The following is a 23737-nucleotide window of genomic DNA, read 5'->3' as shown; positions in this document are numbered from 1 at the left end:
TTTTGTCCTGTAAACCATGAAGCAGCTTCCTCTCAAATCCCAGGTTTATCAATAAATCCTCTTACAAAAGCCCCAAAGTGTGATATATTCCTCTCACTCATTCCATGACTCCCGACTCCCCAAAGCCTGTCCACCATCTGCAATTCACAAGTCAAGAGTGTGATGGAATACTCTCCACTTGCCGGGATGGGTGCAATTCCAACTCAAGAATCTCAACACCGTCCAGGACAAAGCACCCCACTTGATTGGCACCCCATCTACAAACATTCACTCCCTCCACCATCGGCACACAGTGGCAGCAGTGTGTACCATCTACAAGATGCACTGCAGCAATGCACCAAGAATCCTTAGACAGCACCTTCAAAACACAGCGAACTTTACCACCGAGAAGGGCAAGGGCAGCAAATGCAGGGGATACCACCACCTGCAAGTTCCCCTCCAAGCCACACACCATCCTGACTTGGAACTATATCGCCGTTCCTTCACTGTCGCTGGGCCAAAATCCTGGAACTCCCTTCCTCACGGCACTGTGGGTGTACCTACCCCACATGGACTGCAGTGGTTCAAGAAGGCAGTTCACCACCACCTTCTCATGGGCAATTAGGGATGGGCAATAAATGTTGGCCTCTCCAGCGGTGCCCACATCGCATGAATGAATGAATAAAAATGTGAAGTATCCCTTGTGTCATTGTTTTGGTAGAACATATAACCCTGGTGGAGTTGCCCCTCCCAATCACACCTCACTTCATAGAACATAGAAAATGGAGAAAATTTATGGCACAGAATGAGACCATTTAGCAATCGTGTCTGTGCCAGCTGAAAAAGAGCGATCCAGCCCAATCCCACTTTCCAGGTCTTGGGAATGGGATCCGAACAGATCTCAGAGCTCACATTATGTGAATGTTCTGTTGAAGTATTGGTGAGCTGATATACCAGGGAAGATTCGCACTGTTAAACACAGTGTGAAATACATTCAAGTATTTATAAAACATTACAACATGTGATTAATATTCCCCATTGATTTCTCAGCACTGATGGATTGTGAAGTGGGAGACAGCCAGAAGTCCCAGTGATCCACACTGACCCTGAGCTGAGAATAAAATGAGAAAAAGTTCAATCTTCAGCAGCGAGTTGCTGCAGAGAGGTAAGAGTCCTGAATCAAGGAGAGACTTTCTCATACTGCTGTTGAATCTCATTTCAAACACTCTTTGAACTCTCTGCCGAGGAATTCAGAGCTGGAGAATGCCTGTAAGATCAGCCTAAAAAGGAAATAGAAAACACCCACCTTGGGCTCAAACTCAAAAACTTGAGATTCAGAGTTTCATGCTTTCATCGACTGAGCTCACTAGGCCTGAGACAGTGTCCCCGTCCTGTCTGTTATTGGACAGTGCAGCTGTTGGCTCCACCCCAGGGGCTGAATTTGTTCTGTAAACCATGAACCAGCTTCCTCTCAAATCCCAGGTTTATCAGTAAATCCTCTCACAAAATCCCCAAAGTCTGATATTTTCCACTCACTCATCCAGAATAAAAGTTACATCTTTTGCTCTTTTTACCTTCCAAACATTGACTTCTATTTTACTCAGCATTTATTTCTCTCTCCTTTTTATGTTGTGCATTTCCTAATGATCATTTCATTTCAATTATTTATGAGGGATGAAATGAACAGAAGAGATTTTCTGCAATGGTACCGGGGTGTGGGACAGATTGAGTGGTTCGGATCTGGAATACACTGCCTGAGAGTGTGCTGGAGGCAGATTCAATCGTGGCTTTCAAAAGGGAAGTGGATAAACACCTGAATAGAGAAAATTTGCAGGGCTACAATGAAAGGGCAGAGGAGTGGAATTAGCTGATTTGCTCTTGCAAAGAGCTGTCATGGACATGATGGACTGAATGGTCTCCTTCTGTACTGTAACCATTTGATTCCTTGATTCTAACACTGTCAAAGTTGTTCTGAACTTGCTCTGCTCCAAGGAGCACAACCCCAGCTTTTCCAGTGTCTGCACATAACTGAAGTTATGAGGAACCATGGGGAACCCACTGTAAACCTTCCTCCAGACAGAAATACAACTGTTCACCACCACACTGTGACCCAGCTGTTCACATGATTTGGATGTGGGGACCAAATGTAGTATTTCCAAGTTTGCAGATGACACAAAACTAGGTGGGAATGTGTGTTGTGAGGAAGATGCAAAGCGGCTTCAAGGGAATTTGGACAGACTTAGTGAGAGGACAAGAAAGTGGCACATGACATATAATGTGTAAAAATGTGAGGTTATCCACTTTGGTAGGAGAAACAGACTGCAGATTATTTGTTAACTGGTAAGAGTGTGAATGTACAAAGGGGCCTGGGTGTCCTTGTCAGTAAGTGACTGAAAGCTAACATGCAGGTGCAGCAAGCAATTAGGAAGGCTAATGATATGTTAGACTCTATCACAAGAGGATTTGAGTACAGGAGTGGTGAAGTCTTGCTTCAATTGTATATAACCTTGGTTGGACTGCACTTTGGAATACTGTGTGAAGTTTTGTTCCCCTTACCTTAGGAAGGATATCATTGCCAAAGAGGGAGTGCAACGAAGGTTCACCAGACTTGTTCCCGGGATGGCGGGACTGTCAAATGAAGAGAGATTGGGGAAACTGGGCCTGTATTCTCTAGAGTTTTGAAGAATAAGAGGTGATCTCATTGAAACTTACAAAATATTTAAAGGGATAGACAGGCAGATGAAGCTAAGATGTTTCCCCCGGTTGAGGAGTCTAGAACCAGGGGACACAATTTCAACGTAAGGGGAAAGCCACTTAGGACAGAGATGAGGAGAAATTTCTTTACTCAGTGGGTTGTGAATCTTTGGAATTCTCTACCGCAGAGGGCTGTGGAAGCTCAATCATTGAGTATGTTTAAAGCAGAGATTGACAGATTTCTAAATACAAATGGCATAGGGGAGATGGAGATAGTGCGGGAAAAAGGCATTGAAGTGGACGATCAGTCATCATCATATTGAATGGCAGGGTGGGCTCGACGGGCTGAATGGCCTGATCCTGCTCCTATGTTCCTATCAGTCTGCAAACTTCATATGCATGCTGTCATTGTCCCTTTTATTCCATGGGCTTCAGTTTTACTGGCAGTCTAGTATGTGACATCATCAAGAAGGTTTTCAATAAGTTAAATAAGGAGAAATTGTTTCCAGTGGCAAAAGGGTCAGTAACCAGAGGATGTATTTATCAGGTGATTGAGAAAAGAACCAGAGGCGAAATGAGGAATGATTTTTTATACAGTGATGTGTTGTGATCTGGAATGCACTGTCTGATCAGGACTTGAAAGCAGATTCAGTCGTAACTTTGAAAAGCAATTGGGATAAATACTGGAAGGAAAAATGTACAGATTACAGGAGACAGCACTGACACAATGGACCAAATGGTCTCCTTCTTTGGGTATCATTCTATGGTTTTATGAACATAATGTTGGTACAATTCGCTGAGTTGGAAGGGAAGTGAACCCAGATTCCGGGTATTCTAAACACCAGACCCAAACCAAATGAACAAGCCCATTGTTTAATCTCTGTTTTTCACACCAGCCTCTCCTCGCTCTTTCTGTGTTTCCTGCCTGGTCTGTTCCTCTGACCTTCATTCCTGACACTTTATTGAGAATGGCCAACTCACTGCGCCTCTCACTCACACCGTCACTCCACCCCTTCACCCACTTCCAAACCTCTCTGTTGAACAGCACCTCACATCTGCTCCTCTGCTCCATTAATATAACAGGAAAACATTTTCAAACAGACATTTCCAGACAGTGAACGTTCCAGTAAGACAAGGTAAAGGTCAGATTCATTCACTTCAAACACAGAGAGAGCAGCTCTCCTTGTTCAGTCTAAGGAGCAGCTGTAGTTTCACTCCCATTAGTCTTAGAGACATGGGCCAGAATTTTAAGGGACCGTTGGAGACGGGAATGCAGGCCGGGGAGGGGGAGGGGGGGGTGTATAAAATAGGGATGGAAGACGTTGGACCGGATTTTTCTGTCGGCGGCTGACATGGAGGGCAGACTTCGCACATTCACACGGCAAGAAGGCATTTAACGTATTTATGAGTCCAATTGTCAGCAATTTTATTCACTGGATCCAATTGAACTAATAGTGCACGGGAACCACGGGGCTTCAGAGCCTCGTCTGGTTAAAGGAGGTGACTGGGAGTTGGGAGCTGAGTGTTGGCTTCACTGGGAAGCTATCGGGTGAGGCAGCAAAACTTGGCAGCAAGGGTGGAGGGGGAAAGGGCATCGGGAAACACTGTCAGGAGTGGGGGCCAATGTGCCAGCTCTGCAGGAGAAACAACACCAGAGTGCCATTGGGGCAGTGCCACCTCTTTGAGGATGACAAGTGAGCTAAATGTGGCTGGGTGTTGTTTACTGTGAAGGCCTTGCACTCAGGGAGGGGCAACCTGTCATGGGCCTCATTCGAGGCTCTCATTGGATTCGAGGCTCCCATTGAGGAGGAGGAGGAGGAGTAGAGAGGAAGGGAGGGAGGCGCAGGCACCAGCAGGGGTACCACAGCAGCTTGGGGGCCCACAGGACGGCCAGCCTCGAACAGGAGGCTGGAGAAGTAGGCAGAGGAACACGTCAGCCGAGGTTCAACTACCTGCAGATGTCCGAGTGACAGTGTCTCCGCAGACTGCACCTCTCCACGGAGGTCGTCACTGATCTCTCTGCCATGATGCAGCTGTGCCCCATGCGACTTGGTGGGCACCTGATGCCAGTGTTACTGAAGGTCACCGTGCCACTGAACTTCGACACCACCAGATCTTTGCGGGGATCCACTGGAGATATGTGTGGAATCTCACAGTCTGTGGTGAATCAGTGCATCAAGGAGGTCACCAATGTCCTGTTCAGGAGGGCCGCTGACGATGTGCACATTGATCCAAACAGTCAAGCTGAGAGAGCTATCGGATTTGGGGCCATCGCTGGATTCCACCAGGTGGAGGGTGTCATTGACGGCACCCATGTGACCATCAAGGCTCCTGCAGACCAGCCAGCAGCCTTCAACAGGAAGGGCTTCCACTTGCTCAGTGTGCAATTGGTCTGCGACCACTGCAAATGGATCCCATAGGTGTGTGCACAAATCCCGGGAAGCAGCCACAACACCTGCATACCAAGGCACTCCCAGGTGCCAGAACCTTTCCGCGACCCATCCGCTTTCAGAGATGGATCCTTGGAGACAAGGGCTACCCACTGAGGACATGACTACTGACATCTGTGAGGAACCCACGCACGGATGCAGAGGAGAGGTACAACACCTGCTGCGGGTCAACCCGAGCGACCATCAAGGAGGCCATTGGTCTCCTGAAGATGAGATTCCGGTGCCTAGATCGATCCAGTGGAGCCCTTCAGTATGTCCCGGCGAGGGTCTCGCATATCGTGGTGGTTTGCTGTGCACAGCACAATCTGGCATTACAGAGGGGTGAGGTGTTGACTAGTGAGGATATCGTGGAGTGTGATATCTCCTCTGATGATGAGGATGTGGAGGAGGATGCTGCCCAAGCAGTGCCAGATGAAGAACCTCAGGCACAGGAGGAAAGGGGCCATGAGATACACACAAGGGAGACATGAGGCACCCTTATACATTCAAGTTTCCTTTGAGCCTTACCACCTTCTGGAACCACAGCAATAAAGTCTTAGCTTTCAGCAGCCCTGTTGTCGCCTCCTTCCTTCTGCACTGCAGCGTCCAGGTACACATCGCACAGTGACAAGGCCGAAGCTTTGTGAACTCAGGGCTTGGTCACTCACTTCCAGCCCCTTGGGAGGAAGGGTTTAAATGAAGTCCCAAAGGACATCAACAATCGGAAGGAGACATAGTGAGAGCACATCATTTCTTTATTCCGTGTGACACCAAACACAACCCTATCCATCTGGAATGCACATTCACCGTGAACCCTAAGTGAATCTAGGTGCTCTTCTGAAATCTTTTCCGCATGCTCCTACGAGGTGCTCCCCCTGCTCTGTCAGCTGAGGTGGAGACAGGCTGCTGACCTTGCTGCCCCATGGCTTGGGATGACATTGGTGGCTGTCCTCTTGCTGCCTGAGGCCTGGAGGGCTCCGGCACACAGAGGGCCTCCTGCACAGGTACAGGGACCCCCTTCTGTCATCGAGGGTGATGGAGGCAGGCACTGGCATCACTTGTGTCACTGGCAGAGGGGCTTTGGAGCTACTGTCCACACCAGGAGCACCCTGAGAGGAGACCCCAGATGTAGCAGCCAGCTTCTCCTCCCCCTTATAAGACACACTTGTACCTCGCTGCTGACCTGAGAGGGACGTGGTGAAGAGTTCAGGTGCCTCGTCCCCCCTCTCGCCTTGTCACCACTGGATGGAGCTCATGGACAAAGCGATGGAGTGCAAGTCTGTGCACATCTCCGGCAGCCACTGATTGGTCGGCTGGATCTGGCTCTCCATTAGAGTCACCAATCTCTCAAGGAAGGAAGCCAGACACACCCCCATCAGAGACAGTGCAGCATGCAAGGCCTGGATGGACTCCTCCATCATCCGAACTTGGGTACACATAACCTCCGGCAACTCTGCCAGATGTTGCCTGACCTCTTGCTGCAGCTGCAGCATTTCCCGTGTGGCTGGTGACACCAGAGGCACGTCATCAGCCTGGGACTCAGCATGGGCCTGGCCTCCCACAGACTTCCAACTGCCAGTGGCCTCGGCTGTCACAGCCTCCGTCAGCTGCCCGGGCCTGTCTGTGACGTGCTCACCTGCATGTGTGTGCCCAAATCTAACAGCGAGTGGATACCCACCGAGTGAGGGTTTCTGTGCTGGTGGAGGGTGCAGGGGAATGATGTGACGGTGCACCCTCTGAGGCTCCCTCCTCCTCCTCAGAGGTGTCTGGTTGTCCCCCAGTCTCTCCAGCTCTTCGCTCTTGTCGTTCATCCCAGCCTGCATGTGGAAACAGGGACATTGAAGTGTTAGGGTCTTCACATCGTGACATTCCAGCCACCCCTACTGTGCAGCTCCATTGATGCAGTGGTGAACAGATGAGCAGTGTGGCTCCTTTGCAGCGGATGCTCCCTTGTGCCCCAGGAGATGTTCACTCACTTTCTTAGGTAGGTGTCCCTGTCTGTCCATCAGCTATGGAGCAGCTGCTTTGCTGCCCGGCCTGTTCCATGGCCTCCTCCTCCATCGGGATGAGGACATGGAGATAAGGCATCCACTGCCAGTCTTGACACGCTCTTTCCGATTGTGGGCTGTCTTGTCCTGCAGCCACTATGATCAACAAAGTTAGTCTCCCAGCGGGGACAAGCCCAATATCTCTGATGGTGATAGTCCAGCAGTCCATGATGTGGACACACATATTCCTCCTGCATGTGGCCCCTCTCGAGGGACTGTGTGAGTTTATACAATCACTGACGTGCACCTCCCACCGAGATGCAGCCAAGCCTCAGGCAGCATGTCCTGCTGCCCTTCCCCAATACACATGACTGGATGGTCACTCCCTTTCCATCAAAAACTCCCTCTCACTCGGCCATGCGCAATGTCCAAAGGGTCCAAAGTGTTTTGAGTTTGCGCCTGAGCAGCCCGGATCCGGTCATTGACCCACTTCGTGCACTGGATCCATGTCTTGGGGGTGACCCCACGGCTGCTGACTTCACCTACTATCTCAAAGCAGCTTTGCTTTGTCAGGTGGACAGGTCTCCACCTCCCATCCCTGGGGAAGAGGATCTTCCACCTATCTGTTGTCACCTGGAGGCGAACCTGCAGGAAGGCATCGCCAAACCATTGGACCATGGTCACTGCAGGCTCGCATTCAGCTCCTTACCTATCAGGCAGCAGAGACAGCAGAACGGGTCCTGGGGCGTCAGTGATAGCAGAACGGGTCCTGGGGCATCAGTGACAGCAGAACGGGTCCTGGGCAGCAGAGGCAGCAGAACAGGTCCTGGGGCAGCAGATGCAGCAGAACAGGTCCTAGGGCAGCAAATGCAGCAGAACTGGTCCTGGGGCAGCAGAGGCAGCAGAACAGGTCCTGGGGCAGCAGATGCAGCAGAACAGGTCCTGCGGCAGCAGAGGCAGCAGAACAGGTCCTGGGGCAGCAGATGCAGCAGAACGGGTCCTCTGTCAGCAGAACGGGTCCTGGGGCAGCAGAGGCAACAGAACAGGTTCTGGGGCAGCAGAGGCAGCAGAACGGGTCCTGGGGCAGCAGAGGCGGCAGAACGGGTCCTGGGGCAGCAGAGGCAGCAGAACGGGTCCTGGGGCAGCAGAACGGGTCCTGGAGCAGCAGAGGCAGCAGAACGGGTCCTGGGGCAGCAGAACGGGTCCTGGGGCATCAGAGGCAGCAGAACGGGTCTTGGGGCAGCAGAACGGGTCCTGGGGCAGCAGATGCAGCAGAACGGGTCCTGGAGCAGCAGAGGCTGCAGAACGGGTCCTGGGGCATCAGAGGCAGCAGAACGGGTCTTGGGGCAGCAGAGGCAACAGAACGGGTCCTAGGGCATCAGAGGCAGCAGAACGGGTCTTGGGGCAGCAGAACGGGTCCTGGGGCATCAGAGGCAGCAGAACGGGTCTTGGGGCAACAGAACGAGTCCTGGGACAGCAGAGGCAGCAGAACGGATCCTGGGACAGCAGAGGCAGCAGAACGGGTCCTGGGGCAGTAGAGGGCTCTCAGGAAGACACTCCTTTAAACCAGGCAGCAGTGAATGCAGGTCTGGCAGCCCTTTAAATATGGTGCCAGCACCTGCCGTTGTGTCAGATGTCGGTGCCATCGGTGCCTCGTTCCCTACCTCTGGTCCTTGTTTACATGGGCCCCACGCCTCCCCTTCATTAATTGGTCGGCTGCTCCGTGATCGGGGTCGGCCGGCCACATTTCATTCGTGTGGTGACGGCACCCGCTTCCGGTGCCTCTGGCGAGAGCCGCACCGTTAGTTTAAAATTCAGCCCATGGGGTCAAGAGTGGAAAATCTCCCCTCTGATTCTCTCTACTTAAACTGATGGAGACACCAAATTAAAACTGATGAAACCAGGGATTGTATCCTGGTTCTTCAATCTAGTGTTCTCCCAACTGAGCTATTCCATCCTCACTGTGAACTCATCTTCATTGGAGACAAATATAACTCCAGGTGGAATTTCCAAACCCGTTCATTCCTCACTTCAGCGGAATGGGACCCGACCAGATCGCGGAACTCAGATTATGTTAATGTTCTGCTCTTGATATCTTGATATAATCTTGTGTTTGAGCCACTTTTAATCAGGTTCACGGACAAATTCTTCCATCATCCCTTCTCCCACATTCTCTCTCTCTCATTCATTCTTTATTCCACACAGTCCAGAAAGGGTTAGGAATCAGAGCTCACCCCCAAACCCTCTGCACACAGACCTCTGTCTGTTACCCTGTTTGATCCAAGATCCAAGAGACCAGTCAATAAATTACACTCTTTATAAACACAGAAAGCTGCCTCAGAGTGTTGGATAGAGATAAATACACTGAAGTCTTTTGAAAAAAGTTCATCTTACGGGTTGTTACTGAGCCACACGGAGCAGGAAAGGGCCTGGTTGTATTCATGGCCTGTGTTGAGTTAACTGATCCCACTCAGTGTGGTAGGAGCCACACTGAACAGAATGGACCCAGGCTCCTTCCTCAGCCTGAGGGATGATAGTTCTTCTCACGTGTTGTTGTACAGAGCCCCACACAGAACAGGGAAATCTCAGGCTCCATCCCCGGCCTGTGGTATTTTACTTCATCGCACCTGGTATGGTACGGAGACCCCAGAGCAGGAAAGGTCCAGCTTCCATCTCCGGCCTGTGCTGAATTGGCTGATCTGACCTGGTTGGCACTGAACCGCAATCAGGGAAGGATGGGCCGAGGCTCCATAGCCTGTGGTGTGTTAGTTATTCTCATTTGGTGAGGTACTGAGCACCATATAGAGTAGGATGGGCCTGTGCTCAGTGAGCTGATCTCACCTTGTGTGGTCCTGAGACCCACACACAAAGCAGGACAGGCCTAGGCTCATCCACGGCCTGTGTTCAATTAGCAGATCTCAGCCAAAAGATTTTGATAAGGTTCCACACAAGAGGCTTCTCTATAAGATTAAAGTCCCTGGTATCAGTGGTAATATATTGATCTGGATTGGACTGGCAGACGGAGGCAGAAAGTAGTTACAGATGGATCTGGATCTGTTAGGAGACCAGTTACCAGTGGTGTCCCACAGGGATCGGTGTTGGGTCTGTTGCTCTTTACTATTTTTATTAATGATCTGGATGTAGGTGTAGGGGGCACCATCTGTAAATTTACAGATGATTTGAAGATCTGTGCGAGTGTTTAGACTGTCGACGATGCTCGGCTGTTTCAGGCTGATCTTAATGTGTTGGGAGATTGGGTTCATGACTGGTAAATGATGTTTAATTTGGGTAAGTGCAGTGTTATTCATGTGGACAGGGCGAATGCTCAACATTCATACACCCTTCAGGGAAAAACATTAAAGTAGGTGGAAAAAAGAAAATAATTTTGAGCAGAGATCTGGATGTTCTAGTGCACAGATCTCTAAAGGTACAGCAGCAATGCTGTGAAGTGATAGTTGGAGCAAATAGAGGGTTGGGCTGCATTCAGAGGACAATTGAGTATAAAATGAGGCATATTATTTCATGGGATGTGAGCGACACTGGCAAGTCCAGAATTTGTTACCCATCCCTAATTGTCCTTGACAATGTGGCGGTGAGCTCCCTTCTCGAAATGCTGCACTCCATGTGGTGTAGGTACACCCACAGTGCTGTTCGGAAGGGAGATCCAGGATTTTGACCCAGCATCAGTGAATGAACAGCGATATATTTGCAGATCAGATGGTGTGTGACTTGGAGGGGAGCTTGCACATGGTGGTGTTTCCATGCATCTGCAGCCCTTGTTCTTCAAGGTGGTGGAGGTCTTCGGTTTGGAAGGTGCTGTCTGTGGAGCCTTGGTGAGTTGCAGCAGTGCATCTGGTAGATGGAACACACTACTGCCACTGTGCGTCAGTGGTGAAGGGAGTGAATGTTTAAGGTGGTTAATGGGGTGACAATCAAGGGGGCTGCTTTGTCCTGAACAGTGTCGAGTTTCTAGAGTATTGTTGGTGCTGCACTCATCCTGGTTTGTGCCTTGCGGACGGTTGACAAGTTTTGGAGAGTCAAAAATCACAAAATTATTACAGTGCAGAAGGTGGCCATTCGGCCCATTGTGTCTGCATAGAATCATAGAACATAGAAAGTTTACAGCACAGGCAGGCCAAAAAACGAGCCACCCAGCTGAATCCCATTGTCCAGCATTTGGACCGTAGCCCTGCAGGTTCAGGTACTTGAGGTGCACATCCAGAGTCTTTTTAAATGAGTTGAGGGTTTCTGCCTCAGCTACCCTTACAGGCAGTGAGTTCCAGACTCCCACAGCCCTCTGGGTGAAAAAACCTTTCCTCATCTCCCCTTTAATTGTTCAACACATCACTTTAAATCTATGCCCCCTAGTCACTGACCTCCCTACTAAGGTAAATAGACTCTTCCCATCCATTCTATCCAGACCCCTCACAATTTTGTACATTTCAATCAAATCTCCCCTCAGCCTCTTCTATTCCAAGGAGAACAACCCCAGTCTATCCAATCTTTCCTCATAGCTGCATTTTTCCAGTCCTGGCAACATCCTCGTAAATCTCCTCTGTAACCTCTCTAGTGCAATTACATCCTTTCTGGAATGAGGTGACCAGAACTGCACACAGAACTCAAGTTGTGGCCTAACTAATGATTTATACAGTTCCAGCATAACCTCCCTGCTCTTATATTCTATACATCGGTTAATAAAGGAAAGGATTCCAAAAGCCTTCTTAACCAACTTATCAACCTGTCCTGCTACTTTCAGGGATTTGTGGACATTCACTTCAAGGTCCCTCACTTCGTCTACACCTCTCAGCATTCACCCATTAATTGTGTATTCCTTTGCTGTGTTTGACCTCACCAAAGGCATCACCTCACACTTCTCCAAGTTGAATTCCATTTGCCACTTTTCTGCCCACCTGACCAGTCCATTTCTCCAGCTCTCCTAATGAGCATTTCACCACGTGCCTTGAGCTGAGTTACTCATCACAGAATTCCCACTATCTGATTTACTCTTGTTGCCAGAGTATGTATATGAATTGTCCAGTTAACCTTTTGTCAATGGTAACCCCCAGGATGTTGATGGTGGGGGGAGTCAGCGATGGTAATGCTGTTGATCGTCAAAGGGAGATGATTACATTCTCTCTTGTTGGAGATGGTCATTGCCTGTTACTTATGTGGTGTGAATGTTACTTGCCACTTAGCAGCCCAAGCCTGAATGTTGTCCAGGTCTTGCTGCTTCTGGACACGGACTCCTTCAGTATCTGAGATGTCCCGAATTTGTACTTTTATGAAACATTGGTCACGACTCACTTGGAATATTGCATCCAGTCTTGGTCTCCTCACATGATGGGTGATATTGAGGCTTTGGAAAGGGTACAGAGGAGAGACATTCGACGAATTCCCAGTATAAGACATCTTGGTTATCAAGTTAGACTAAAAGAGTTGGGACCCTACACCTTAGAGAAACATAGACTGAGGGGTGATCCGATTGAGGCTCATAAATAATGAAGGGTCCAATTCAGCATGGGAGAGGAGTCATAACTTTGTATTTTAAAAGGCCAGATGGCACCCGGATCACATTAAATTTCATTTTAAGCGATGGCTTAATGTTCCAGGATAGCCGAGTGGTTAAGGCGTTGGACTTAAAATCCAATCGACATGTGTCTGCGTGGGTTCAAACCCCACTTCTTGTATCTGCGCTTACAAAACGTTACTTATTCTGTCCCTGACTTTTGCATTGCACCATCATCTCTTCTGTCATTTAATCACTCTTGCCTTCCAACTGATCACAGCTTCCTATTATTTGATCTGCCCCAGCACCGTTCCTTGGCTCTGCGCTTGCTTATAAACTGGTAAATCTTTAACTTAATCTCCTCTGTCCCCTGACAATGACCTTCTCATCCTTCCTGGATTGTGGTTCCTCACAGGATCCGCTGCATCTCCGACTCCCCTCCAGGTAACTGAAGGCCCTGAGCCTTGGTCTCGCTTTATACGCTAGCTGGTAGTTGATTCCTTGCAGGTCTGCCACCGCTCAGGAGAAGCTCAAGACCCAGATCAAGCAAAGTATCAAGAGGAAAGTGGACAAAGGCTCCCTGGTGCAGAGCAAGGGACAGGGAGCCTCCGGCTCCTTCAAAATCAGCAAGAAGGAAAACCCAGGGAAAAGTGGGAAAGAAGGTGAAGAAACCAGCAGACAAGAAATCTTCAGTGAACAAACCAGCAGACAAGAAATCTTTCGTGAATGAACCAGCAGACAAGAAAGTGACAACAAAGAAAGTAATAGCCAAGAAAACGAGCAGCAAGGCGGTGGCAAAGCCAAATAAGGCGGTGAAGAAAGCAACGCTTCAGAAAAAGTCTCCAGCGAAGAAGGTCAAAAAAGGCAAGAGTGTGGCGGGCGGAAAGGCGCTGAAGAAAGTGCAGACATGGAAGAGCAAGGTCAAGCCGAAAGCAGCGAAGGATCAGAAAGCAGGGTCTGGAAAGAAGTGAAAGAGCGCGGGAAACTTGTAAACATCTGAACACAAAGGCTCTTCTCAGAGGAACCCACATCTCTCAGGAAAGAGCTGATCCCCTGATCAAATGATCCCTGTCCCGGCCCCGCCTGCAGATTCCACATGGAAATGATTTGGAGTACACCCAGGATCCCTGGTGACTCCCCTCCACCCAGCCCTTTCCCCACTCTCTGTCATAAAACAGAGGGATGTCCGGCCCTCACTCTAACTGGAGATGTGTTCGGTGTAGTCTCAGTTCACAAATTCAGGGGGAGAGTTTGTAAGACGGTAACACTGGCGGAGAAACCCCACCTCACAACTCAAACCCCAACACATGAGTTTCTCCAATTCAGCTGGAGTCGGGTGACAACAGGAGCTGGGATAGGCTGTGATCGGGAATGTTAGGAATGGATTTGTTCAGGGAGGAATGTACCTGGACTCTCCGAATATAATAGTTCCTTATTTCCCCAGATGACACATTCTGCAGTGAGAGTGAAAAGTCTCTTCACTGCTTCACATTTACTAATTGTTTGGTTCGAGATGAATAATGAGTCAGAGAGTAATGACAGGATCTGAAGCTTCTCTCACACCAGCCCTTGAATGACTCAGTGTGAAGTGTCCAATGTGTGAAGCTGCTGCCAGGGTTTGTCAATCTGAACAGTTTCAGCTCAGTTACTGGGGGCCTGGAATCCCCGCAGTTTGACTCTGTCTCTGATTGGTCACCCGCTTCTCAATCCAATTCTTAACCAATTGGAGAACCACATATAAGTAAATAGAAGTTCTCATTGGCTTAGATTTTCCAATTGGAAAAAGCCCGGCAATTCCAGAGCAGGAAGGAATTGAAGTGATGGAAAATTTCAATTTTCAGGCAACAATTTTAAAACCTCTCATTTTATGTTCTGTTTTACTGTATTTACCATCATAAAATCCTGACGCGATTTCAGGAATCGTTTTCATTTGTCAATCTGTTAACTGTAAGCAGCGGGAGGAAGGTCCGGTGCAGCAATTTTAAACGGGACAAATATCAGCTTCCTCTCTGGAAAAGGAACACATTAGCGACTAACCGCTTCTCACAGGCTTCTCGGGGACTGACAGAAACGAGCGGTTTCTGATCTTTTCTCCTGAAAGAGGTGGATAATGCTGCAGGGAGCAATGAACTGCCCTTCACTTTCTGGCTGCTAATACACCCCTGAATTTAAACAGTTCAAACAGCGACTGGTGCTTCTGCCGGAAAATGAGCAGATTCACCAGAATGATCACGCTCCATTATGGCCAAAGACATGCAGCTGGCCCGCCGCATCCGCGGGGAACGCACCGAAAACCCAGCTTCAGTAACAAGTGTAACAAGGGCTCTTTTCAGAGCCACCAAATCAGCAAAGGGAAGAGCTGCCATCTCTGTTCATCATCAAACCCATTAGATTGGAGGGGCGGTCACATGGTTTCTGTTTTGTCACATCACTTTCCTGAAAGGCCTGTCGGACTGAGAGCTGATCTGGAATTTAGAAAGCAGCATTACCGGAGACTCATTGCTGCTCTGCACAATCTCAACCCCGCTCCTGGGATCCGTTAGCTGGCATTTGGGGAAAAGAAATGGATCCCAGTTTTATTTGGAAGGCATTAATGGAGCCGGGTCCGTTCACATGATGGTTATTTACAAACATTACCCAATGAGTTCACCAATATTTGAATCCATTGGAGATCAGTACACAGGATATGTAAGGCAGCTCGGTCACTCTGACTAGAACAGCCAGTTCCCCGGGGCTGCAGACCCTGACACTGCGGGGAGAGAATCCCCGACTCTACCCCGCCGCCGGGGGGACCAGACAGCTCTGTGTCCGGAGAATAGGGAGGGCCGGGGGGAAGGCACATATTAAAGCGCTGCAGTGGACTCAGATCCTGTGTGTGCACAACTCTCACTGATTCCGTCCTCTGGGAACAGTGCGATCTGAACAGATCAGGTTAGGAGAGAAACACACAGCCCGAGAATGGCCTCTTCCTTCCTGCATTTACTCTGTTCTGGGAGCAGATTCTCATTGAGAAGCGGTGCTCAGATCACCGGAGAGAAAAAGAAACACAATTCAAACTGTCTAAATGAAAAACAGAGAATTAACCCGGACACTTCCATTATTAAATGCATTCATCAGCTCCGAACCAGTTCCCGTTAATGTACCGGGATAATCTCGGGATTTATCAAATCGAAGGCAGCGAAATTTATCAAATTGTTGATTCTACACCCTGTACTTCAGTTCTTCACTTAACCAGAGGGGGAGATGTGTGAGCAGAGAAACAGAGCGAAATCCAGAGAGGGAACTGAAAACACACCTGGACAGATGTGAAACAGGTCAATCCACTGTTACAATAACTCCATCACTGACTCCCTCCTGACAGTAACCAGTCTTTTCACAGAGACTGTGGGTGGCTCTGAAAAGAGCCTTTGGTTTGTCAGATGACATTTTGGCCGCTTTACTTTTTCTGGGAGCTCTGAGCGCTGGTTTTCTTGGGCAGCAGCACGGCCTGGATATTAGGCAGCACCCCGCCCTGAGCGATGATCACCCCTCCCAGCAGCTTGTTGAGCTCCTCGTCGTTGCGGACGGCCAGCTGCAGGTGTCTGGGAATGATCCAGGTCTTCTTGTTCTCCAGGGCCACGTTCCCGGCCAGCTCGAGGATTTCAGCGGTCAGATACTCGAGCACAGCAGCCAGATAGACCGGGGCTCCGGCACCCACACGCTCAGCATAGTTACCCTTTCTCAGGAGCCTGTGAACACGGCCCACCCGGAACTGCAGTCCAGCCCGGGAGGAGCGAGACTTGGCCTTGGGCCGAGCTTTCCTGCCGGTCTTTCCTCTTCCAGACATTTCCACAATCTCACAAATACTTCCACAAAGAATGAATAATTTCCTTCGCATTAACTGTCCAGAGCAGGCAGTCAGGATGGCCGAGCGGTTTAAGGCGCTGCGTTCAGGTGACAGTTTCCACTGGAGGCGTGGGTTCCAATCCCACTTCTGACAAGTTGTGTTTTGACAGGCGTTTGGGAGCAGCGGTCAAAAGCAAAGAAAAAGCAGGAAAGAACATGGACGAACAAAATAACAATGGACCCAAAGATGTTGCAACAAAACATTTGAGTATTTGCACTGAATTTCTGCGCAAGGAGGGACAGTTTCAAACAGCCATTCCCGAATCACTTCTTTCACAAAGACAAAGACTGTGCTGTCTTAACGTGTCCCTCAACTTCACAAACAAATTTAAACTCGAAGTTCAGGGGAAGACAGAGATGTGAATGATTGACAGAGTAATCTTTCAATCATAACTTTCCGTTTCTTTACTGCAGTAAGGCTTTGTTGGGGTTTGAAGTTAGGTTTTTCTGTTTATTAGACGGAGGCTTTAACCAACTAAGCAACAGGGCAAAACCTCAAACACATCCTTTGCTGGAGTTACAGGTTATTGCAGGACTATCTGTCTCTGGGTTCTTTCTGAATCCATAAGTTTGCAGATCTTTGTGAGTGAGAGACATGGAGATATGCTTCAAAGATTTCCCTGTAAATTATTCTTATCTCCATCTTTTCCTGAACTTTGAACAAACACATTACTGTGGGAATCACACACATCTGGCCCTCACACTCGTCCACTGAACATTGAAAGGTTACAGTGCTTGGGGATCCATTTATTCAGATACATCTTGATCAGGACATGATTCACACATGTAATGTTTTTGTATATTATGTTTATGATGTAATATTGCAAATAAACATTTCCTTGCACTTGTCACATTTGGTCTCCATTTTCTCTGCTGATGCCCCCTGAATATATTGGAGAAAATGGTGATGAGGATGAGATAAAAGTCTGTAAATATAGGCAGCTAACAGCAGCAGGGACTGCAGTGAACAAGAACAGCCAGCTCCTGGTGACCTACCTGCTCGGATGGAGGAGATTTTGGGTGGTTTGTGTGAAGCCTGTACTACAGACTGTCTCCTCAGTTGAATGAGATGCCCTCGGGTAAAGCATGGCTACCCGACCCGACTCCGACCAGACCCGATGACATGTCAGGTTCGGGTCGGGTCTCTCTTCCATGTCCGGCATTCGGGTTCGTGATGGGTCAGGCTGGAGGCGGACACAGTGCTGCCTTGCTCAGGGAGGGAACTTCTGCATGATTCCGCAGGAATAGCCAGCTTTCGGAATGGAGGATCACAACATTTGGACAAGGTATGTTTGATATAATTAACTTTATTATGGTAGTCGGGTCGGGTCGGGTCGGGTCGGGTCGGGTCGGGTCGGGTCGGGTGCGGAAAAAAAATCAAAGGACTCGGGCCCGGGTTGAGTTCACGTTGGATGTGGTCAGGTCGGGCCGGGTTGGGTTTCAATTTCATAATTGAGCAGGCCTTTACCACATGGTCTTAGTGTGCATCTGATTGAAAGTGATTATTTGGGGCAATATGGCTGCACCCAAGGGATACATTGGAAGGCGAGGAACATATGAGAGGGCGCGAGACCCATTCAGTTCATATATTGAAAGAATGGACATGTTTTTCAGAGTTAATAACTTTTTGGAACTTGAAGGTCAAAGTGAAGAAGTCGAGACTCAGAATAAGGCAATTCTTGAGGGCAAGAAAGTAATTTTGCGAATGGAATTTATCCTGGAAGTGTATGACATGCCAACAAATCTTCCTGCTCCCATCAAGGCAAAAGATGTGAATTCAAAACAATCATCACCAAGTTGGAGGAACATTTCAACCCGAAGCCACTAGAGATCGCAGAAAGCGAGAGATTTGGAACCAGAAAGCAGAAAAGTAGTGAAACAGTTGGTGAGTACATTGTGGCACTGAAGAATTTATTACTACATTGCAACTTTGGCATATTCTTAGACCGTGCATTATGAGACAGATTTGTGCTTATATTGGTGGATGAGCAAAGATACTAAACACGCAAAATCCTACATTTCAGCTCGCGTGTAAGATTGCTCTTTCCATGGAGATAGCATCAAAGAATGCTGGGGAATTTCGTCTTATGCCAGTGACAGTAACACACTTCAGGAGAAGATTAAAAAACTGCAAAAATGGGCTTTCACATGGCAGATAACATTTTCCACAGAGAAGTGTAAAGTGATAAGGTTTGGGAGGAAGAATGAGACAATGAGCACCAATCTTAGAAGGTTTGAAAATGTTGCTAAAAGCAAACAGGACACTTGGCTTTGTTACTAGAGACATAGAGTAAAAGCAAATAACTTATACTAAACCTTTATAAAACACTGGGGTTGAATGGCCTACTCCTGCACCTCCACGGAAAGCTTCCACTCCAGGCTCGGACACCCTCTTCAAGATCACTGTCCATACATCCCGCCACTCCACGCACGGATATCTCCCTCAGGATCAGATCACAGCTCCACAGTCCTGCCACATCCAGTCGTGAATGGTGGTGGATAATTTAATAACTAACAAGATGAGGAGGCTCCAAAAACATGCCCATCCTCAATGATGGTGGAGCCGAGCACGTCAGTGCAAAAGGCAAAACTGAATCATTTGCAACCATCTTCAGTCAGAAATATTAAGTGGTTTTGATCTATGCTAATTTCAGCTCCTCATGCTCGCTGGTGCCTTGGTTCTCTGGTGCTAATTTCAGAGTAAATCATGCAGCTTGACAATTGGAGTCAAAGAAAAAGACAGGAGAGGTTGAAAGTGCCAAAACCAGGGATTGAACCAAGAACTGTGCTTTTTAATACTATGCAAATCCAGCTGAACTATTTCAGCCACACACCAAAACCAGCCTTCGCTCATTGCTTTGGAAGACAATGTTCACATTGAAGTGTTTGTCAAAATTTACAGAACACAACATGAGTGATATTTCCCATTGTTTTCTCAGCACTGATGGATTGTGAAGCGGGAGACAGCCAGGAGTCCCACTGAGCTGCACTGACCCCGAGTTGTGAGTGAAATGAGATAAAGTTCAATCTTTAGCAGTGAGACGCTGGAGAGACGGAAGAGTCCTGAATCAAGGAGAGACTTTCTGATATAGTAAAAGCAAAATACTGCATATGCTGGAAATCTGAAATAAAAACAAAGGTGCTGGAAATACTCAGCAGGTCTGGCAGCATCTGTGGAGAGAGAAACAGAGTTAAAGTTTCAAGTCTGTGACATTTCATCAGAACTGGCAAAGGTTAGAAAAGAATTCGGTTTTAAACAAGTGAAGGAGAGGGGCGTGTGGGAGAGAACAAAGGGGAAGGTGTATGATGGGGCAGAGGGCAGGAAAGATTAAATAACAAAGTTGTCCTGGGACAAAGGCAAAGAGTCCGTTAATGCTTGTGGTCAAAGACAAGGCATTTGTCAAGAGAGAGTGTTAATAGCAGAATAATGAGCAGCTCCAACTACATGAAAAACAGGCACATGGTTTTAAACACTGTGTTTTGTGCTCCCCCTTTTGTGAATCCTTGTTCACAGCTTTCCAATTATAATGCAAAGAAATGAACATAAACAGGCTTTCTTTGGTTTAAAGAAGAAAAGTGAAACTTATTAAACTTGCTTAAACTTTAATACGGTTCATGCCGACAGATATACAATGCACCCATGCTAGCATGCACACGTGATTTACAGATGCAGCTAGGGACAGAAAAAATAAAAGATAAAGTGGAACAGTTTGAGGCAATATCTTGTTCCTGTGCTTCGAGCTCACGGTATAGCACTTTTGAAGGTAATTCTTGCATTTCGTGGGGCCCAGTATTCGACTTAAACTTTGTACATGTTGGAGATTTTTGTCTATTTGAGATTCACATGTTTTCACAAGGTTCAGTTCTGTGGGAAAGAGATGGAGGCAGGCAGGACTGGAGAGGGTCTGCCCCATTCGGGAGCACACGGTGTTCTGAGTTCAAATCTGTGTCAAGTTCAAAAAACCAACAGCCAATTAGTCATGTGACTAAAACTGGTCTGACCACTTCTGCTGTGTATTGGGGAAGCAAAAGACTGCGACCCTTTGTTTCAATACTGTTTGTTACTATGCAAATTTATTTCCAGTCAGGCGATGGCAATTTTAAGTTTTAATGTTCATGTGGCAAAATTCATGTGTGCCTCAGTCTTGGCAGGTGGGGTGGGGGGATTTGCCTGACACCAGTCATGTTCTGAAGTTATTGAACTCAAGGTTCAGTCCACAAGGCTGCAGAGTGCCGAATCGAAAGATCAGGTGCTGTTCCTCGAGCTTGCGTTGATGTTCACTGGAACACTGGAGCAGGCCAAAGACAGAAATGTTGACATGAGCGCAGGGGGGAATGTTGAAATGGCAAGCAACCAGAAGCTCAGGGCCATGATTTCGGACTGAGTGGAGGTGTTCTACAAAGCGGTCAGCAAATCTGCGTTTGGTCTCCCCAATTTAGAGAAGACCGCATTGTGAACAGAAAATACAGTCCGCTAAATTGAAAGAAGTACAAGTAAATCACTGCTTCACCTGAAAGGGGTGTTTGGGGCCTTGGATAGTGAGGACAGAGGAGGTAAAAGGGAACTTATTACACATCCTGCGATTGAATTGGAAGGTGCCGTGGGAAGAGGTATTGGGGATAATGGAGGAGTGGACCAGAGTGTTGCGGAGGGAACGATCCTTTCAGAATGCTGACAGGTGAGGGGAAGATGCATTTGGTGGTGGCATCACGCTGGAGGTGGTGGAAATGGCGGAGGATAATCCTTTGGATGTGGAGACAGGTGGGGTGGAAAGTAAGGACAAGGGGAAACCTGTGGCGTTTCTGGGAGGGAGGGGAAGAGTGGAGGGCAGATGTGTGGGAAATGGACCAGACACACTCCTTGAACTCTCTGCTGACGAAGTCTGAAAAAGGGAAGAACAACCACACAACATGGGTCTCAAATCCAAGACCCTGAGATTAAAAGTCTCATGCTCTACCAACTGAGCTAACAAGGCCTGATACAGTACTTCTACTCTGTCTGTTATTGGACGGATGCAGCTGTTGGCTCCACCCCAAGGGCGGGCGTTTGTTCCACCAACCATGAAGCAGCTTCCTATCAATTCTTAAAATTATCATCTCCAACAAGAGAGAATCTAACTATCTCCCCTTGACATTCAATGGCATTATCATTGCTGAATCCCTCACTATCAACATCCTGGGGGTTACCAATGAGCAGAAACTGAATTGGAACAGCCATATAAATACTATAGCTTCAAGAGCAGGTCAGAGGCTGGGAATTCCACTGTAAATCACTCACCTCCTGTCCACCATCTCCAAGGCACAAGTCAGGAGTGTGATGAAAGGCTCCTCACTTGCCTGGATGAGTGCAGCTCCAACAACACCAAAGAAGCTCAACACCATCCAGGACAAAGCAGCTCACTTGATCAGCACTTTATTGACCACCACCTCGACCACCCAGAAGGACATTGGATGAATGGCAACACCACCATCTGCTAGTTCCCCTCCAAGCTACACACCACCCTGACTTGGAACTATATCATGGTTCCTTCACTATCACTGGATCAACATCCTGGAACTCCCTTCCTAACAGCACATATTACAACGGCTCAAAAAGGCAGCTCAGCACCACCTTCCCAATGGCAATTAGGGATGGGCAATAAATGCTGGCTTTGCCAGCAATGCCCACATCCCATGAAAGAATAAAAAAGAGATTTACCGCAATGGTAGCAGGGTGTGGGACGTCAGTTATGTGGAGAGATTGGACAAGCTGGGGTTGTTCTCCTTGCAGCAGAGAAAGTTCAGAAGGGATTTGACACATTTGTTCACAATCATGAAGGTTTTCAATAGTTTAAATAAGGAGAAACTGTTTCCAGTGGTAAAAGGGTCAGTAAGAAGAGGACACAGACATCAGGTGATTGGCAGAAGAACCAGAGGTGACATGAGGAACCATTTTTTACACAGCGATGTGATGTGATAAAGAAAGAAAAGACTTGCATTTATATAGCACCTTTCAAGACCACTGGACATATCAAAGCACTTTGTAGACAATGAAATACTTTTGAAGTGCAATCACTGTTGCAATGTCAGAAATGCAGCAGCTAATACCCACAAACAACAATGTGATAATGTCTAACTGATCTGATTGAGGGGCAAATATTGATCACAACACCAGGGATAATTGCTCTTCACTTGTTTGAAATTGCAGCATGGGATCTTTTACATTCACCCAAACATGCAGACCGGGTCTTGGTTTAGTGGCACAGTGGTGCAGTGGTTAGCACCGCAGCCTCACAGCTCCAGCGACCCAGGTTCAATTCTGGGGACTGCCTGTGTGGAGTTTGCAAGTTCTCCCTGTGTCTGCGTGGGTTTTCTCCGGGTGCTCCGGTTTCCTCCCACATGCCGGTTGCAGGTTGATAGGTAAATTGGACATTAGACATTGCCCCTAGTCTCGGGAGGTGGTCGGGAAAATATCGGGACAGGTGGGGATGTGGTAGGAATATGGGATTAGTGTAGGATTAGTATAAATGGGTGGTTGATGGTCGGCACAGACTCGGTGGGCCGAAGGGCCTGTTTCAGTGCTGTATCTCTAAACTAAACTAAATACTGACACCTAGTGTCACAGACACACACTGACAGCCAGTAATACAAACAAACACACACTGACACCCAGTAACACAGAGAACCACTGATACACAGTAACACAGACACACACTGACACCCAGCAACAAAGACATACACTGACACCAAGTAACAATGACATGCATTGATACCAAGTCACAAAGACATACACTGATACCCAGTAACACAGACACACACTGACACCACGTAACAAAGACATACACTGACACCAAGTAACAAAGGCATACACTTACACCAAGTAACAAAGACACACACTTACACCAAGTAACAAAGACATACACTGACAACAAGTAACAGGCCGAAGGGCCTGTTTCAGTGCTGTATCTCTAAACTAAACTATCACACCTGAAAGGCAGCACCTTCAACACCCTCAGTGCTGCACTGGAGTGTCAGCTGTGAAATCTGAACCCAGAAGCTTGTGATTTCGAGGTGAGTGTGACCAACTGAGCTACATCTTTTACCTGAGTCTCAATCCTTCTGCCAACAGTTTCTCTCCATCGGGTCTGTCACTACCCCTCATGATTGTGAACACCTCTATCAAATCTCCTCTCTGAGGAGAACAACCCCAGCTTCTCCAATCTATCCACATAACTGAAATCCTAACCGAAAGGAATTTTTCCTCAAGTTCCTTCTGG

General features: G+C 48.0%; 1 non-coding gene across 1 annotated transcript; it reads left to right on the top strand.

Annotated features, from left to right (window-relative positions):
* Positions 1-12694: 12694 nt before the first annotated feature.
* trnal-uaa (transfer RNA leucine (anticodon UAA)) lies at positions 12695-12778 on the top strand. Its single transcript has one exon. It is a non-coding gene; the product is annotated as a tRNA-Leu (tRNA).
* Positions 12779-23737: the final 10959 nt, after the last annotated feature.

This window comes from Heterodontus francisci, chromosome 50 (genome assembly GCF_036365525.1).
Source record: "Heterodontus francisci isolate sHetFra1 chromosome 50, sHetFra1.hap1, whole genome shotgun sequence".
NCBI lineage: Eukaryota > Metazoa > Chordata > Chondrichthyes > Heterodontiformes > Heterodontidae > Heterodontus > Heterodontus francisci.
The sequence above is the reverse complement of the archived record's forward strand: the minus strand, read 5'-3'. Positions and strand labels throughout refer to the sequence as shown.